The 21,184-nt window shown below is 31.3% G+C and overlaps 2 protein-coding genes across 16 annotated transcripts in view; one reads left to right on the forward strand and one right to left on the reverse strand.

Moving 5' to 3' along the window:
- Positions 1-21,184, forward strand: part of LOC147643180 (uncharacterized) — a 335,120-nt gene that overhangs the window by 280,500 nt on the left and 33,436 nt on the right. The window lies entirely within an intron of this gene.
- fog (folded gastrulation) overlaps positions 1-21,184 on the reverse strand; it is a 64,208-nt gene that overhangs the window by 8,064 nt on the left and 34,960 nt on the right. For 2 of the 3 annotated variants that reach the window (XM_020948027.2, XM_020948029.2), the window contains one exon: positions 17,167-17,346. The gene's annotated coding sequence lies outside the window, so the exon portion shown is untranslated. Of the gene's footprint in view, positions 1-4,144; positions 4,284-17,166; positions 17,347-21,184 lie in introns of those variants that run through there. The other variant, XM_086835371.1, reaches the window with a different exon arrangement.

Genomic DNA, 21,184 nt, shown 5'->3' on the forward strand with positions numbered 1-21,184 from the left:
TTGCCCACGCACGTGGCCAAGTTACAGTGTCAACCAGTTTTCGTGTTCGGATTTTTCTTCGGGGGTAAAAAGATACAACAGTTTTTGTTTTTTGTTTTTTTTTTTTTTTTTGTAAAATGCAAAACTAAGGCAACTAAAACGTAACGAAACGACTTTAAGACCGAGAGCCCAGAAAGCCGATGTTGCTGATGCGCAACAAGTGGTCGGAAGGCAGCACCAAACCAGCCAGCAACAAAGTGTCATTTAGGTTTTTATTGCCGCTTAACAGAGCTCGAAAAGTGCACTTGAAAAAATTTCAAGTAATTTCTAATTAAGCTGGAAAGATAGCCAGTTAATGGCAGTCTATAGAAACACTTATTGTGGCTTAAACTAATTGCTTAAAAAGGTGATTATTGTCGAGAATATAGTAAAAGGAATCTGTAAACTGTGGATCTAATTGTAATACTAAAAAAATATCAAAATATAAATAAATTAATTAAAAAAACCTTTTTAATATATGTAAAATTATCTATAATTAAAATCAAGGCCAGCATTCTTCAGTTTCTTCTAACAAACATTTTATTCATATGACTTAAGGGCTATATATCATTCATAGAGAATTAATTAGAGTTGATAAACTTTAAATGCATTTATTTAAACTTTAAATTATTAAAAAGACCTTAAGTATGATAGAAACTTTAAAAGTCTGGGACTTTGTTAATACAAATACCAAACCAATCTTAATTTTCTTCCCATAAACATATATTATTTTTATACCCTTGCAAGTATTATAATTTTAGTCAGAAGCTTATAAATATGTGAAGGAGTCATTTTCGACCCTATAAATCATATATATTCTTGATCAGCATCAACAGGCAAATCTTTCTAGCTATAGCCGGCCGAAAAAAAAAATGTTTCAGAAATTTCTAATTTTTTCGGAAAAAAGGAAAGGGGTTACATCATTTAAATTTCCAAAAATCGGCCAAAAATCACATTTTAAATGGAGAATGCAGCTTTGTTAAACAAATAAAAACTAACATAAAACTGCTTTCCGAATTGAAATTAATGCATTTTTGGCTTTAGTTATGATATTTTAAAATTGTTGATATTTCAATAAAATTTTCATATAAAAATATCAATTTAAAGAATGATTTCTGCCTAACAGAACTAAAAAAATAAATTATAGGTTTAAAAGGATCTTACTTATATAGTTAAAAGCCTTTTTATGTATGTAGAATATTAAATTAAAATTAAAATCTAGGAATTTAGTACAAATACCAAAAGAAATTTTCATTTTCTTCCTTTTAAAAAATATAATATTTTCCTCTTAAAGTGCTTTATCTTCTTTGGAGTATTAATAAATCTATTGATTAATTTCTTTTTAGTAATTTATAAATACATAAATGAACCTGTTTTAGTTTAATTTCTCTCAGTGCATGTAACAATCACTCAGCCAACTGACAAACGACTTGGCCACGATGCCAAAAGGTGGCCCAAAAGCAACGGACGATGGTTTTCTTTCCCCCCCTGTTTTTTTCCTTTTTATTTGTTTGGTTTTTGTTGTTATCATTCTCGTTACGGTTGCTATTGTTTTTTATTTATTTTGTTGTTGTTTTATTTATTGTTTGTTTTGCCTGAAGAAAAACCGTTACACTTTAGCTCGCCGCGTTACTTAATTACTTTTGCTGTAAAATGTGGCTCAAAGGCTAAGCATGAGATCACTGATCAGTAAAGTCTACAGTCTGCATTCTCAGTTCTCTATTTTCCATTTCTGCAATTTGCATTTTGAATTCTCTTTCTGTGCATTTTCTATTTTATATTCCTTATTCTATATTCCCGCTGACATCATCTAGAACTTGCCATTACAATGAGAATTCCATGATTCTGGCCGGACAATCAATGGTGTTTGTTCAATTGCAATGAATTTTCCCCTTTTCCCAGATCATAAAGCAACATATTCTCAATCTAAATTGATTTCCAAACAAATCGGGCGTGAGAAACGCAATTAGTTTTCAATTTCACAGACAGAGAGCAGAAGAAGGAGGAGGAAAAATCGTATAAAAACCCACAGCAGGTGTTTGGTTTTCCACCAAATCGGGAAATGATCACTTAACAGTTGCCAAACAGCTGCACAGGGTGGAAAATTTCATATAAAATTTATGGGTGGGAAAAACGATCTGCAAAATGCAGAAAAATCGAACATTTTTGGTGGCGAGATCCAGAACAATTAATGATCGTTCCAGCTGAGAATTGTTCCCTCTTCTCTTTAGGGGGTGCGGCTGTCTATATATCTGTATAACTATATATATATATATATGGTAAATCGGTGGTTTTTGGAGTGCTACCATTTGGCACACGAAAAAATAAAAAAACGGAGCCTGAAATGCGCACGCAGACGCGTGCCGAATTCATAAAAACGCATTCGCACTCGAATCGATTTACATTTCGGTGGCACTTAGGCAAAAGCACGGCACAAAACCCCCAGAACAACGAGCCAGTCACGAAACTTGAGCCCACAAAGCAAGCATACATAAAAAAATAAATAAATACAACAAAAAAATGTATTAAAAAACAAACGAAAAACGAAATATATCAACAAATGAAAGCAAACAAAAATGAACAAAGAAATGAATCAAAACAGAAATCAATGGCTGGTATTAAGGCACTTTAAGTTTTGGTAAGGAAAATAACTCAAAGGAAATAAGGTTTAGGGTTTCAGTTATATTTAAATCACATTTTAAAATATTTACAAATATATCATTGATAATACAAGATTCATTAGGCACTTGAAGTACCTGAACCTCAAACTAAAAATTGAAACGAAAAATGGAAAATATTTTAAAAGACTCTTAAGCCTTGGTAAGGAAATGAACTAAAGAAAAATAATACAGAGCTTAGTTATATTTTAAAAATATTTATAATTATTACCAAATATATTTATAAATATAATAAGTCTCATCAGACACTTGAAGTACCTAAAACCACAAACTAAAAACTAACACGAAGCCTGTAATACATTTTTAAAGGCTTTTAAGACCTTGCTTATGAAAAGTACTAATTAAAATAATAAAGATTTTGGCTTCACAAATATAATTAAAAATTTTATACTTTATATTTATATATGTTTATAATATAGCAAATCTTATATGACACTTGAAGTACCTGAAACCACAAACTAAAAATTAAAACAAAACCTAGAATACATTTTTAAAGGTTCCCTATTCTTGGTAATGAAAAGTTCTAAGCACAATAATAAAGATTGTGACTCAACAACTTAATTTTTAATATTTTAAATTATATTAGTATATATTTATAATAAAGCACCGGATAATACAAGCATAAATGCCCTAAAATACATTTTAATCCCTTTAAATACTTTACAGTCTTTCGTGAATGAAAGCAACTAATAAAACTTAGAACAAAAATCTAAGTTATTTTTTCATGCATATATATTTTTTAAATATTTACTTTACCTACTACAAGCCTTGCCAAGCACTTTGAGTACCTAAAACCACTCACCAAAAACTTTTACAAATATTTGAAACCTTTTTCCTTAATCAAATTAAATACCCAACTCTCTTAGTTTATTCCCTCCTCATTTGTTTCTTTAATAAAAAAAAACCCCCCTGAAATATATAATTTCCTAAATAGTTTTCATGACTTCGATTCGTCTTTGACTTTTGTCCCCCAGAATCTATCCCTTAAGTAAATAATTCCAAATTATGCATTTTTTCCCCCCAGGCAGCCAGTGTCTTAACATTCCCCAGAGATTTAGTTCCTCCACCACCGCCCATACATTCACCAGAATATACTATATACTATATACATATATATCCTATATATACTATATAGATGGGAAAAAATCGGGCAAGGCATTAGCATAAGTAGCGATTAGAGGGTCGTCGTGGGTGAGTCTAATTTGTTGGCATCGCCTAAGTCTGATATATGAATCGCTTTATTTTTTGGGGAGGGAGAGGGAAAAACTGTTTAATATTTTCTGCCTTTCTGACGCAAAAGACCTTTATGAATATTTCCAGCTGCCAAAATTAATGTTTACACACCAATAAAAAAATAAGAAATAATAATAAATTAAGTAAAATAAACAAATATCGAACAGTTTGAACCTTTCCTCTTTTGATTAATATTTCCCTCGCAGTTTGTTTACCTTTTTCTTTGGCGTTGATCAAAGATCTGCAGATGCTGATTTATATATTTGTTGTTTATAATCCAATAAGTTTCTGGTAGAAAGGCACTTGCATAGATCACAAAAAAATAAAAAACAATTAACACACACACGCTTTTCTGTTCTGTTAATTTTGCACGAGGTTTTTCTTTCGGGTTCTTAGAGATTTTTCCAAGGGATTGAGGCGACTTGAATGGCTGAAGATCTGAATACAGACTGAGTGGAAAATACACGAAAAAATTCGTAACAACTGGAGGGCAGACAAATCGCCGAGAAACCAAAACATTGACGAGAGCACAAGATACGCAGATACAAAGATACGCAGATACAAAGATACAGCACTCATGTGCGAAGAGATACGAAGAGCATGCTGGAGATAAACTTACGCAATATCTTAAGAGCCAAAGAGCCAAGAACCAGACGGACAGGCAGGCAGGCGGTCTAGTTTTTCTGGCCAGGTCTGCAACAACACTGGGAGAAAATCCCAGGAATCTATGAGATATTTAAAAAGTATCCATGGAGTATATTTATTTGAAATTTGTTTGGAAATAGGTAACTTTAACTGGGTTAAGTTCATTTTCTTGCCTTTAAAAGATAATTTTTATTTTTAATATATTATTTTATAAGAGTTTCGTTAATTACCAGATTTTCTAGAAATCTATCCTTGGAGTATATTTATTTGAAATTAGTTTGGAAATTTCTTACTTTAACTAGGTTTAGTTCATTTTCTTTCCTTCAAAGCATACTTTTAATTTTTAATATATTATTTTATAAGAGTTTCGTTAATTACAAGATTTTCTAGAAAGTATCTTGGGAGTTTATTTATTTGAAATTTGTTTGGAAATAGGTAACTTTAAGTAAGTTCAGTTAATTTTCTTTCCTTCAAAAAATACTTTTAATTTTTAATATATTATTTTATAAGAGTTTCGTTAATTACCAGATTTTCTAAAAATCTATCCTTGGAGTATATTTATTTGAAATTAGTTTGGAAATTTCTTACTTTAACTAGGTTTAGTTCCTTATCTTTCCTTCAAAACATACTTTTAATTTTTAATATATTATTTTGTAAGAGTTTCGTTAATTACAAGATTTTCTAGAAAGTATCTTGGGAGTTTATTTATTTTAAATAAGTTTAAAAATTTTGAACTTTAAAGAAGTTTGCTTTCTTTTCTTTCCTTCAAAGATACTTTATCTTTTTGATACAATTTTGATTAGAGTTTCGTTAATTGTTTTCAGTGCATGCAGCTGTGTGCTAACAAGTCTCCTGCCATTTGGCGGTAAATCTTGTGCCACACTTGTTTGTTTTGATCCTGGATCCATGGTCCCATGAACCAGGTAGCCCGCTGTGCCAGTGTCTGTATCTTTCCACTCTCTCTCTCTCTGGGTAGATCTCATAGATACAAATCTACCTGCAGAGCCGTAGCCTTGAGATACAAGCGTTACAGTTACGAGTCAGAGCGAGAGAGGGAGAGGGAGAAAGAGGGTAAGAGATAGAGAGAGAGAGCGATAAGAATGAACGTCCTTGCCAAGCTCCAAAGCCAGGTGCCGAGAGAGCTCCGAGTTGCATCTTCTGCTGATAGCAGGAAAAATAATAAATACAAGAAAAAATACATACATAGATCTTGGCCATGAAAAGTGCATTTCGCTCTCTCTCTTTATCTTCTTTTATTTTCTTGCCAAGGCAAGTGTTCCTGATAACGTTGCAACCGAGGTAAATGTGATAATAAACAACAGTTATGTCTGGTTAGCAAAGAAAGCGTGCTGGGAAATGCAATAAGACTGGCATTTAATATATTATATTATAAATTAAACAAAACTAAACAGAATTGTTTAATTAAATAAAGAAAATACTTAAAAATCATGACACATTTACAAGCAATGAGTTAGCTAAAGTGAATAAATGTGTATTTAATCAAGAGATAAGTCGCCTTATAATTTATTTGATTGAATTTTAAGCACCTGACTTTTAACAATAGGGTTTTTATAATGAGTTTGTTATTGGAAGTATATGAGAAAAGTAAATAAATAACATATGTATAACAAAGGGTGAAAACCTTGGTATTGCAATAAAATAAAGAAAATATATTCATAGCACTAGAAACAGTATATAAAAATTGTTCTTTGAGTTAGATCTCCTCAATTACTTTAAGAAAGATTTTTGAAATAAGAAAGATACTCACTTTAAGAAGCCAAACTTTATAACTTAGTTTAAAATATTCGCATTCTTAAAATAAATGTTTATCTATATTTTTATTTAAAAATTTCGGTAAATCACAGCTTAAAAAAATCTCATAACTATTTTTGGACGATTTTTGCAAATTTTAATGATGTAACCTCTTTCTTTTATTTCGAAAAATGGGAAATTTCTGATAAAAAAATTCTTTTCGGCCGGCTTAAGCTATAAAGATTTGCCTGTTTATGCTGATCAAAAATATATATGATTTATAGGGTCGGAAATGACTCCTTCACTTTATTTTAAGCTTCTCAATAAAATAATAATACTAGCTTTAAAACATAAGAAAAACCCAAAAGAGGGGCTCGTTTTATGAATGAAATATATATATATTTAAGCATATTTCTTATTAAGAAACCCAGAAACCATCAATCAAAGTTTGACCTGCTTTCGTTGAATATTCCATTTCAAAGCATTACTTCTGTGCGAAAAAGTCAGTCATAAGAAACAAAAAAAAACAAGACAAATAAAGCCCCAACCTAGGTCAATACCGAATACCCCAAAAGGCATAGATATATCTGTATATATATATATATATATATATATATATAGCCATATCCAATCGAGCAATCTCTCTTGGCAGCACTTGGGATTCTCGAAAGTGAAGAAATAAATAAATAAATAAAAAATAAAGAGAGGCTCCAATAATCGCAAAAGCTTTCGCTTTGGCACCACAAATAACATAAAAAAGTGAGGCAAAACCGCTGTTTGCAATTCAATTAACGCCATCAATGTCGACGGCAATGTCTTCTCCCTGAGCTACAATTACAAGATCAGTCAAGAAACCATATATCATATCATATATATATATATTCATGTTAATCTTCACCTATATATATGCCAGATTGAACTGCAGTCTGGCACATCTGTGGTTTATCAAAAAAAGAAAACAACGAAAAAGAAAAAGCAGAGACTGGCATTAGCGACAGGCCATTGTCTGGCCAAATTCTATAGATGGGCAAACAATTACGGCTAGAGATTCAGCTACAGATACAGATACAGATACAGATACAAATACAGTTGCAGATACAGATACAGCTATAGATAGCGATATTCAGACAATGGACAAACATCGAGGAAAAATTACAGAAAGACAGAAGCGGCAAACAGAAGCAGCAACAAGTGCATGTGAAACAAACATTACACTGCCCAAAAACAAACTTGTTTTATTATGGTATTTACTCAAGGAAATGTTAGAAACAAATACTAATATCCTAAATAATCTAACACGAAAATAAATCAACAGAAAATATCTAAAAGGTATATATATAATAAGGTTTTGAATGAGTTTTCTTAAAGTTAATCTAAAACAAGGTTAAGTGTTTCCCTCTAAATAAGGTACTCAAGAAAGAAAGCATTTATTTATTTATAAATAATATATTCTTGTCTATTGATTTATTTATTTGTATGAAATATATATTTTTGTTAAAAAATACAATTAAATAAACAATTAAAGGCGAGGCTCTTCTCTTGATTTCTATTTTCCTCGCAGTTTGTTTACCTTTTTCTTTGGCGTTGATCAAAGATTTGTAGTTGCTGATTTATATATTTATTGTTTATAAACCAATTAGTTTGTGGTATAAAGGCACTTCCACAAGTCACAAAAAAACAAAAAAAAAAACAATTAATTAATACTCTTTTCTGGTAATTTTTCACGAGTTTTTCTTTGGGTTCTTGGAGATTTTCCAAACTACTTCAAAGGCTGAAGATCTGAATATAAACTGAGTGGAAAATACACCACAAAATATATTCCTATACCTGCTGTTTATATTATATTATATAATTATATAAAATATATAGTATTTTAAGCTTATCTCCACCTAGTTCATGTTCTTATATATGGAACATATAAAATATCTAACAATTTGCAACAGAAAGACCTGACTTTAGACCCGACCTCAGACAGAGAGACCTTGTTAAGGGTCCTCTGGTTTTTTTTGTAAAGACTGGGAGATACCCCGGGATTTACCCCACCCTTAAAAAAACTGTGTCTAAGGTCAGTCGTTAATTTGTCATTGACATTGCATGTCTCTCCCTCCGAAACTCTGTGATTGCAACCTATCACAAAACTATGGAAATACTACAATGGGCTTCCTTGTCTACAAATTGTCGCCACGAATTAAAGCGAATGTTTTGAGTTTTGAACCTTCAATGACAGCGGAATCAATCATCAGTCTTTATATATAAATATATATAGTGTGACGAATATCAGATAAATATATATAACACAGACCAAACCAATTAGTACTTAAAACCAAAACCATTCTCTTTACTTGCTGGCATAAAGACTTTTTTCTTAGATATTTCAGGGTCTTTAAGAGATATTAGATACTGTTTTGTAAATCATAAAAGGTATATATATTATATTCAATAAATTTCCCCCTAATTAAACCCATTAAAATTTAAAGTAAGCCCTTTTAGCAACCATTGACCAGGAAATGCGCTGTGGGAATAATCACAATCTATACACATATGTATATGTATATATTTGCCTCAAAATTAGCTAATTGAAATAGCCTTCGAAATGGCATTATGAAATATGCAAACGATTGCCAATCGATCGAAATGGGTAATGGATAATGGGAAATGGAAATGGAAATGGAAATGGAACTGGGTGCACTGCACCGAGCGATAATCCAAAATGGAATTAAATTAGGTTTCAGGTTTTATTGCAGTTTTCCTTTTTTTTATTTTGTAGTTTAAGCAATTGTTTAGCTAGACTCTCTGTGTCTTTTATGTAACCCCAAAAGTCAACACTTAACAAAAAATCAAATCAAATGAAAGGCAAGGGGAAAAAAAGAGAAAACAATTGTTTATTATTTATTTACGTCTCTCTCTCTCTCTCTATTTTTTTTGCGTATGTAGCGCAGCGCAGAATTCAAGGCCAAAACCTTTATTTGTGCCATATTTCATTGTTCGATTTTCAGTTCAGTTTGGTTTTATATTTTGTTTGGTATTTTTTTCGTCATGTAAACATAGAAAAATTGCCAAATTAACTGGCCAAATGTGAGCTGAATTGGAAAACAGATTTCGAAATGCCCCAGTGTTTCGATATATATATGTTTTTTGAATATATATATATTTATTTTTTCCCCCTCAATTGCGCAGCCGAGAAAGTCGGCAAAGGTGGCTTCATAATTCCCAATTGAATGCAAAATACGAAAAAGAATTTTTTACGACTGCTTCGAAAAGGTTATCAAGTGACTTCGAACCGGTCTCTGGAGAGCTTGTTTTTTATAATGAATCCCTCTTCTTATTATATACTCTTTCTTGTTTTGTGTTATTTAATATGTAATTTATTTGAATTTATTAAAAAGCTTCAAGCGAATTGCAGGCTTAATTAATATTATTTTCAAGTGAAATGTTTGTATTTTTTGGAGTAATAAATTGTGTGCTTGCATTTCAGGGAACATAATATAAGAGATATATGGATTATTATGTGTAATGAAATATTTATTAAAAGGAATTAATTAAAAGATTTGAAGGAATCATAAATGATGTTTTAATTATGTCAAATAATATTAATTTTGGTAATATAAATCAAGAGATTTCAGTTAATTGAAAGTTAGATATAAAATTTACAAAATATTACCTGTAATGTATATATTTGGGTTGAGATAAATTAAAGGGTTTATTTAAAGTGAAATTAAGTCAGAATATATATTAAATATAACCTTGAATAAGTCTTTTTTAGAAAGTTATTAAGTGATTTAATTTATTATTTTTTCCAAAACTTTAACAATATATTAGAACTTGTAAAAAATGTACAGATTACAATTAAACTAAGGCCATTTTTCCCCTCATATTAATAACATAAACAATGAATATTCATAGATTTAATACAAGTAAATTAATAATTAATAAAAAAGATACCCAAGATTTCCTTATGAATTTGTCACCAATTTGCAAACTTTCTGCTCTGTTTTTGCTTCCAACATTCATTTTGTTTTTCTTATTTTCGGGATTTTTGGCGTATTTTTGGTGTATTTTTGGCATTTTGTATTTTGTGTATTTTGTGTGTTTTGCGGGATGCAGCTTTGCGGCTTATGCAATGCATTTTCAAATGAATTGTTCGGCAAATCAATTTGCATATTGCGCGGCGCATTTGCGGTGACCATTTGGCAAACTGCACACAAAATGCAGAAAATGCAATGACACCAGCGACATGACATCAGTGGGCAGTCAGGGGTTAAGGGGTTAAGGGGTCGCTTCGACCCCCTCCCTCTGGGCAATTTACAAAAATATTTTTGTGTTCACACTCAATTAATGCCAATTGACTGCAAAATTGCCAACACCTTTGACACGTTTTGGCGTCACACACAAGGGAATGGGTGTATCAATATGGTAATGGGTATGGAAATGGAAATGGAAATGGCAACGGTTGTGTGTGAGAAAAAACAATACTCTATAACAATACCTATATCAAGATATATAGCTATATATATCTACGCATCTAGTGGCCATTGGTCAAGCCAATTTCGTGGTTTTTCGCTCGCAATTGCGGGCATGGCAAAGTAAATCAATAAATAAATAAATAAATTGTCGCATGCAAAATTCATGAGACAATTCTCAAAAATACACCAGTCGTCGTCATTGGAATCGTTCTCGTCTGATAACACATGGAAGAGTACCGGATTCGTATCGAACATCAACCTCGAATTATTGACATTTTGAACGCAATTGAACTTTTCGCATAAATTTTTGCCGAAGCTTTATCTATATATATGTACATATATATTTCGAATAAAAGTGAACTGTAGGTGGCAGTGAATTGAATTAAATTATATGTAACAGCTTAATTGATAAATAATTTGTATTGTTATTGCATTAAGTCGACTTGACCCGTGCTGAAATTGATGATACATGTTGAAATGAGATTAATTTTTATGTCTGTTTTGCAGCAGATTCAACAGATACTTTCTCATCATATCATCGTATCTTTTTGGCTCGTTAAAATCTTATCAGTGTTTATTATTATTACATTTGTGTTTTGGTTCTTCCATAAACACATCTTAGAAATGTTTAGGGTTTCGGTTTAACCCAAATGAGCTGACACAGTGACATAGTTAGATATATGAAGTGCTATAATTGGGTGTTTGAGTAGACTCAAAGTTCGAATCCAACATAGTTCTTTTTATGGCTTTTTTTATCGGAGAGACAACAGTTGTTTGGGAATTTAGCCCTTGACCTTGTTTGGGTTTTATAGTACTATTTAACGTCCCTTTTTTTTAATTTTCTATTATATTATTATATTATAATATTTTTGTAGATATTGAGAATCTCTTAGGAAAAATAACATATATATACATACTATGAACAGTAAATAAGTATGATCAGTAATTAACTATGATCGGTATGTATGTATGTATGATCAGTTACTAACTTTGAACACTAATAAACAATGACTTGCAACTTTTGTATCACAACACATGTCTGAGACTAGGTCAGCAGCAGTCACTTCGTTCCGGGCAGGTTAGAACCAGTTGAGAATCATATGCTCAGATGTGCGAGATTTGTTTTGGAACAAATTAAAGCTATTTGAATAAAACTATTGTGTTATTGTTTTATGTAATTATAATAGTATATAAATCAGAGCATGCCAAATCGGTGGACTATATAAATATATATATATATATATAGCTGACATAGGACTAATCGGACGATTTATAGAATTATGATCAGTAATTAACTATGAGCAATAAGTATCTATGACCAGTAAGTAACTCTGAACAGTAAGTACCTATGACTAGTAAGTAACTATGATGATTAGGTTATCTATGACCAGTAATTAACCATGATCAGTAAATATATATGACCAGTCAGTATGTATGTATGATCAGTTACTAACTTTGAACACTAATAAACACAATGACTTGCACTTTTTGTAAAACAACACATATCTGAGACTCGGCCGGCAGAAGACACTTCGTTCCGGGGATGTTAGAACCAGTTGAGAATTATATGCTCAGATGTGCGAGATTTGTTTTGGAACAAATTTAAGCTATTTGAATGAAACTATGGAGTTATTGATTTATATAATTATAATAGTATATAAATCAAAGCGTGCCAAATCGGCGGACTATATATATTCATATATATAGCTGACATCGGACTAATCGGACGATTTATAGAATTATGATCAGTAATTAACTATGAGCAATAAGTATCTATAACCAGTAAGTAACTCGGAACAGTAAGTACCTATGACTAGTAAGTATCTATGATTAGTAAGTATCTATGACCAGTAATTAACTATGACTAGTAAATATCTATGACCAGTAAGTATGTATGTTTGATCAGTTACTAACTTTGAACACTAATAAACAATGACTTGCAACTTTTGTAAAACAACACATGTCTAAGACTTGGCTGGTAGAAGTCACTTCGTTCCGGGGAGGTTAGAACTAGTTGGGAATTATATCCATAGATGTGCGAGATTTTAAGAGCAAGCTATTTGCAGGAATTATTCTTCTGAACTATTCTTATTCTTCTATATAATTTTACTAATATATAAGTTGGAGCATGGCGAATCGGTGGACTATATATATATACATATATATAGCTGTCATAGGAACAATCGGAAATTTTTAAGAAATAATATTATAACTTTTCTAATTTTCAACAGATTTTCATCAAATTTGATATATAGCCATTATATGTTAATCTATAATTTTGTGAAAAATTTTATAAAAATCGGGCTACTATGTATATTTATATATTATTATTAGAGGTGACAATAAAGTGACACAAAAGTTTCATTTACTTCCCGCCTTGCACTAGAGATCTCAAGAGATATTTTATAAGGCTCCCTTTTCATATATACACTTTAAAACTCTCATCGATTCTCATAGAAATCCCATTAAAAAATGATACAAAAAATAATAATAGGAACAAAGATATATGTATACAACAAGTTCTGCAGCTTACAAGGGGCGTATTAATCGTTAGGCTGTTTTTATAATTCACTACTGTTTTGTTTTAAAGTAAATTCAAGTTAGTTCTTAGGTCTTTATAAATTATTAAATAATACAAGTCAAGCGACAAGCGAACCTTAAAATGATTAAATTTTTTTACAATTTCTGTACAATTTGCTTACTGTGAGATAAAAAATAAAACACACAAGTTAATGACTAAACTTTTTGCTGAATCTGTGAAAATTCGCACAAGTCAGCGCCGCATAATCTTTTCTCAAGAGCAAGGCAGCTCGATGATCTTCGCTTTTCTTTCACTCTTTCTGTTGTTCTTGTTAGTATAATTTTTTATTTATTATTATTATTATTATTATTATAATATTTAATTCATTGGACTTTCGGAGCATGTGTGTGAAGTCAGTTATCATCGTTGGCTGCTATCGCTTCCGGGTTGGAATCAAAATCGAAACGCCAGAGAACAAGAGCAAAGAGTGATGCGTTCTATATAGACGTGTGTGCGTGTTTGGCATTAATTCCACCGATTTCTGGCCACAAAAAAATATATATAATGAAATAAAAAATGGAACCGAAATCGGTTAAAATTAGCCATGCAGCCCTGGCAAGTGCAATTCCCATGTTAATCGCAATGACGACCCCCTGGCAACATTTAAGCTGCGCTTTTTTATTTTCATCAGTGTTTTTTTTGTTGTGTCGGGTTAACCCCGTTAGCAGTTTTATTTTTTATTTTTTCACCAGAGTCAGCAGCTCTTTAAATTCATTGTGTGTTGTGTGTTTTCGATTTTATTTTAATTAAAATTATGTCAACGCAATTGAAATGTTTTTGAACCAGCACGAACGGGACGATGGACGACGGACGATGAGGCTTGCCAAATCGAGGAACGAGTTCATTAATTTGGATTTTGTAACTTTTATTCAATGTGCGGTAACAATAAATGTGCAATATAAATATATATGTATATATATATTTTTGCACATCCCAACATTTCAGAGTTGCCATAATTTATGGCCATTTTTGTGATAAAGGAATCTCGAAAGAAAATTAAGAATTAAAATGATAATAATACGAGTGGAGTGAAACAGGGCAATACTCTCTCTGTTTTGGAGAGTGTATTTTAATTATTGAAATTACTATAAGAAAAATATAATTTATATGCTTACTAAATTATAAATTCAATTATGAAAATTTTTATGAAAATCGGCATACTATATAATATAACTGCCAGAGAAATTTAGATAAATGTAGAGGATCAGTAAGTATCAATGAACATTACATAACTATGATCAGTAATTAAGTATGAGCAATAAGTAACTATGATCAGTAGATAACTATGACCAGTAAATAAGTCTGAACATTAAGTTACTATGATCAGGGAGTAACTATGAGCAGTAGGTAACTCAGAACATTAAGTATCTATGATAAGTAGTTAACCATGATCAGTAAGTATCCATTACCAGTAAGTATGTATGTACGATAAGTTATTAACTTTGAACACTAATAAACAATGACTTGCAACTTTTGTATCACAACACATGTCTGAGACTAGGTCAGCAGCAGTCACTTCGTTCCGGGGATGTTAGAACTAGTTGGGAATCATATGCACAGATGTGCGAGATTTGTTTTAGAACAAATTTTACCTATTTATATGAAACTATGGAGTTATTCTTCTATATAATTATCATAGTATATAAATCAGAGCATGCCAAATCGCACGGACTATATACATATATTCATATATATAGCTGACATCGGACGATTTATAGAATTATGATCCGTAATTAACAATGAGCATAAGTAACTATGAGCAGTAAGTAACTCTGAACAGTAGGTATCTATGTATATGCAGTAAGTATGTATGGTCAATAAGTAACTCTGATCATTCATAGATACAGTAAGTATGTATGTATGTATGATCAGTTACTAACTTTGAACACTAATAAACACAATGACTTGCAACTTTTGTATCACAACACATGTCTGAGACTAGGCCAGCAGCAGTCACTTCGTTCCGGGGAGGTTAGAACCAGTTGAGAATTATATGCTCAGATGTGCGAGATTTGTTTTGGAACAATTTTAATGAAACTATGGAGTTAATCTTCCATATAATTTTATTAGTATATAAATCGGAACATGGCGAATCGGCGGACTATATATATATATATATATATACATATGTATATAGAGCTGCCATAGGAACAATCGGACAACCTATAGAACTGTGATCAGTAATTAACTATGACCAGTAATTAACTAAGATCAGTAAGTATCTATGACCAGTAAGTAACTCTGAACATGAAGTATCTATGATCTGTGAGTAACTATGAGCAGTAAATAACTCTAAACAGTAAATATCTATGACTAGTAAGTAACTATGATCAGTAAGTATCTGTAGGTAGTAAGTATGTACAAATGTATGATTAGTTACTAACTTTGAACACTAATAAACAATGACTTGCAACTTTTGTAACACAACACATGTCTGAGACTCGGCCGGCAGAAGACACTTCGTTCTGGGGAGGTTAGAACTAGTTGGGAATCATATGCACAGATGTGCGAGATTTGTTTTGGAACAAATTTAAGCTATTTGAATGAAACAATGGAGTTATTGTTTTATATAATTTTACTAATATACAAGTCGGAGCAGGGCGAATCGGTGGACTATATATATACATATGTATATATCGGCCATAGGAACGATCGGAAAACTTTAAGAAAAAAATGATAACTTTTTCATTTTTCAACAGATTTTTATCAAATTTATTATATATATTAATCTAACATTTTGTGTAAAATTTTATGAAAATCGGAATACTATATCATATCATATAGCTGCCATAATCGTTTTCTTTCTTTCTAAATAAATACAAATTAAATTGAAAATAAATAAATGCACTCATAGAAATATTATCCCTTTATTCCCAATTGAAATTCAACAATTCAAAATATTGCAATAAATAAATCGGAGCAAATGTTAACCATTCACAGTTATCGACTCTTAATCGGGTCGGAAGTGCTCCTCTTTCTCTGTTCCTCTCTCTCTCTCCCCGCTAAATATAAAATACCCCCAAAATAAGAAATAATAAAAATAAAAAAACAAAAACAATCCCATTAATACCCATACACACCAGAGAGAAGCCAGAGAAGCCGTGTTTTACAACAAAATGTGCCATAAAAATGCACTTTCAGCAGCAATGGCAATAAGCAAGCGTAAACAGTTGTGTTTAATCAACTAAAACAGAGGGGAAAACACAGGGGGTGTGGGGGAGGAAAATGAAGGAAAACGAGAAAACAAGAAAAACGAGAAGGAAAAGTGCGAAAATGAGAAAAAGCGAAACGGAAGAGTGGGGTGTTTGGGTGTAAAAACTTGTCAACGCCCCCGCGAAATTGTTCCCTTTATTATTTTTTTTTCGCAAATTTATGGCATGAAATTTATCAGCTGCGAAATATTCAAGGAAAATTGATGGAAAATCAGACAGCTTTTCAAATACACTACGATAATTTATGAGTTTTATATCACTTATATATTTATTTATAAAATATTAAAAGGATTAAGAGGAAATTGAACTACAAATGTAGAATTAATTCAGTTAATAAATGTTTTAACTCATTAAATAAGAGTTACAAGTTTAGATATAAATATTTTAAATTACTGACAACTCTATTTAATTTTTAATATATTTTTTCAAATATTATATAAAAATGAGTAATACTCTACTTTAACTAAGAGTATTTTGCACTTCCTATCTATGAATTGACCCGAAACAAAAGGTTGAACTCACTGCACTATATCCCTTTTAGCATATATATATTTATATATATATAAAAAAACATCGGTACTCACCCCAAATCAGGCCACATAAAGCCAAATGATATATATTATATAGGCAACAAAATGCAGTGGCAAAAAAATGCTTTCCAATCGCCGGCGACAATCTGCAGAACAGGATGTACAAGGCTCTTTCCTTTTGGATGAATTTTCAGGTGGTTTTTCTGTGTGGCTTTTTCTTCTTTTGGGTAAATTCTGAAAGAGGAAAAAAACCACAAGTGCGATAAATAAAATGGAATAAACCAAAGAAAAATAATAACACACTATAATAATAATAGGAGACCACAACGGAAATTCGGGAATATCGCTTGCCAAATGGCGCACTAAACAAATCGCGACCTTGACTATAAATTCCATGGATTTTAGTTTAGTTTCTTTTTGTATGCCTTTTTTTTTTTGTTTCGAAAAATGTTCACAACATCCGGGAGAAACGATAAGCAATTTATATTTATTTCATTTCGTTATTATTCATTCACAAGAGAACTAGTCTTTGCCAGAGGAAAGTTTAAGTAATAATTCAGGGAAATGCCTTATGCTTCAAAAGATATTTCTTTTAAGTAAATTTAAAAAACAAATTGATATATATTTTATAATTTTTTGTAAATGATTTTTAATAACAAAATGTTTGTATTAACTCATTGTATATTTTTTATAATAAGAAGACAGCCTAGAAAATAAATAAATATTATTTAGAGAGCTCGTTTTGAGGCTAAAAAAAATGCAGGGAAATCCTTATTCTTGTGGAGAAATATGTAGTAATAATTATAATATATTTTACATCGATTTTAAAGCATTTTTAATATGAAAATGTATATTTATTTTATAAATATATGAAACAGCAACCTTAAATTCCTATTAAATATTTAATAAATAATATTTAGACAGCTTGTTTGAGACTATAATATATATCAAGGGTCTTAAAAAAAAGGCAAAACTTAATTAACAACTCACACACTCAATTTCAAGGCTCAGTTCCCTTAATAAATGTAATTAAATCTCAATTAAAAAGGGTTTTTTAGACAGTAAAAACATAAAGATGTATAAAAAGATATTAAGAACTTAATTATACTAAAGTCTATGGAAAAGTAAAGACTCTTGTTGGATCCATCTTAAATTCGAATTAATTGATTTAGACATTTCGGTGGCATGAAAGCACACCCTGGGGGGGGGGGAAATCCTCCTAAAACTCATCGTTTTCATTTTCGCTTTTCTATGTTCTCTGTTCTCTATTATTGTTTTCCCCCCTTTTCTCTTTATTTTTATTTTTTTGTTGTTCTGCATTCGGTTTTCCCCAATGTTCTATTCCTACGCCTTGTTGTTTGAAACATTTCAGTGTTACAAATCCAGTTATTTGTTGAATTTGACAGTTTAATTCTACGCCTCGATGAGCGAACGAACCCCAATCAACCTCCAGCCTTAACCCCCCGTCGGCGCGAAGCTTTAACCCTCACGCAATGCCATGTGTCTATTTCAATCCCAGACACATCAGATGTATCTGATAGCATGCTTTGCTGCTTTGCTGCCGCTGCTGATTTGAAAATCAAACAACATTTGACGTTTCGATTTTCGAGGAGCACATTTTTTCCCATTCAGCTTTCCCAAGTAAGGATATTGTGTATCCTACAGATACAGGAAAAGAAAATGTATCTTTATCCTAATCTTTGCTTATATTTTGTATATTTTATTAAGACGCATTTAGCTTTAATTTTATGTACTACTTCTCTCTTCAAAATGAAGACTTTTAAATATTTTTATATTTAATATTTATAACCTTGATGGGGTATTCTAATTATAGTGAAGGAATCATTTCCGACCCTATAAACCATATATATTCTTGATCAGCATCAACAGGGGAATCTTTCTAGCTGACTTCGGCATAAAAGAAAATTTTCAAAAATTTTAAATTGTTTTCAATAAAAGGAAAATGTTCAAAAAATGGCAAAAATTTAAGTTTCTTAATGGAGTATGCAGCTTTATTAGCCTGCTAAAAACTAACATAGGACAGCTTTCCGAATTGAAATTAATGCATTTTTGGCAAAGTTATGAGATTTTTAAAACCTTGATTTTGGTTACTTTTTCTCTTTGCTATTAAAGACTATAAAGAACTTTTGTATTTAATATATCCCTTTGATATCTTGTTCCCAAATGTGTCATAATATTTTCCCTCAGTGTACATGACAGCTTACCAGCACAACTAATAAATGGCTTACATAAGCGGGCTACCAATAAATGAACACAAAATTTGCATTGAGGCACGAAAAATGTTCTATGTCGCCCAGACTAGACATTCAAGTTCGTGTTTTTGCTAATGAAACTCTAAAGGCGCTGCTGCTGCGGGGGCGTGGCAGGGCTAGGGCCTCGGAACCCAGATCCCAGACTACAGATCCCAGTCTCCGGGTGAAAACTTGTCCGGCAAGCAAATCAAGAAAGCCAGAAAGCGAGAAGAGCAAATCAAGGCAGTTAAAACCAACAAAAAAAACGAAAGAAATAAAACCGTCGAGTGAGAAGTGCCAAAAAAACAAGTTTAAATGTCAAAAATGTAACTGAGAAAACAACAACAACAACAAAGAAATGTAATGAAAACAGAAACAAAAAAATGTACAAAAATATAAGAAATAATATAAGAAAAATAAAGTAAACAAAAAAATATAATGAAAAACCCGGCTGCAATTATTGCAAGTTGCTGTGGCGCCGCCAAGAAATCAAATTAGCGCCTGTTGCAATCGCGTTGCTTGTTATTAATTTTTATGTGAACTTCTTGGTTTTTTTTGTAAGCTTAAATTAAATGCAAAATGTTGTTGTTGTTTCTGTTACTTGTTTTCTTCCCCCATCATCATCTTCTTCTGGCAATAAAACAACTGCAATAACAACCAAACGAACGACGACGACAATCGCAACGAGTTTGTTGGCGACAAAGACATATAAATGATTATCATTATAAGTCTGTTAAAATTTATGAACAATGAAAACTTCAACGACCACAAAAATTCCCAAGTATATAGAAAGGGGGGAAGGTAAAGGGGTACTCAGGGCAAGTGTGGCTAAAATTAAGATGACGACAATCAAAATTTGCATTCAGATACTAAAAAGCCATGTGATTGAACGGGGAGGGGATTTTTTATGAAGCGAAATTATATTATTGATGATCTACGAACATCTATATAAAGATAATTTCGGATGGCTACAAAAACACACAGAACTTGCTTTAACTTTAACTTATAAATATAGATATTAAATCTTTTCTCTTGGGTTTAATTTTTCCCTTTAAAAATCTTTGTAAAATACGTTTTATCGTGGCTCTTGACTTCTGTCAAATTGCAAAATAGATTTCCCAAACAAGAACGGCGACCAAGACACGATTAAAGCTCAATTAATTTCGCCTGACAATGACAGGGGGCACAGGCAGCCTTCATCATCAACATTTTCATCATCATCATCATCATCATCATCAGCTGGCTGTCATCATCGTCACTGTCATCGTTCTCTGTATCTATAAAGTATAGCCTATAGCCTGTATAGTCTATAGAATAAACCGATGTCAGGGACAATCAAAAATACAAAGCCTGAGAGGGAACTTGACTAAAAAATATTTAAGCTGTGGGTTATAGAAAAATCTTTAAATAAATATCGACCTAAAGAATGCGAATATTAATAAAATAAAATATTTCAGTCAGTAGCTTAAAACTAAGTGAAGGAGTCGTTTCCGACCCCATAAACCATATATATTCTTGATCAGCATCAACAGGCGAATCTTTCTATGCATCCAGGGAAGAAACAAAATTTTGATAATTTTTTTCCAAATTTTTAAACAGGTTTTTACATTATTGACATTTCGAAATTTTGACAAAAATTTTAATATTTTAAAAATTTAATTTAGGTATGCAGATTTATTAACCTATTAAAAACTAGCACAGAACAGCTTTCCGAATTGAAATTAATGCATTTTTGGCCTAGTTATAAAAATTTTAAACTATGATTGGTTAAAGAAAGTGTTTCATATAAAAAAAAAAAAAGATTGCCCAAAATTTGAACT

Source organism: Drosophila serrata, unplaced genomic scaffold (genome assembly GCF_035046125.1).
Source record: "Drosophila serrata isolate PLE 108 unplaced genomic scaffold, ASM3504612v1 contig_276, whole genome shotgun sequence".
Lineage (NCBI taxonomy): Eukaryota > Metazoa > Arthropoda > Insecta > Diptera > Drosophilidae > Drosophila > Drosophila serrata.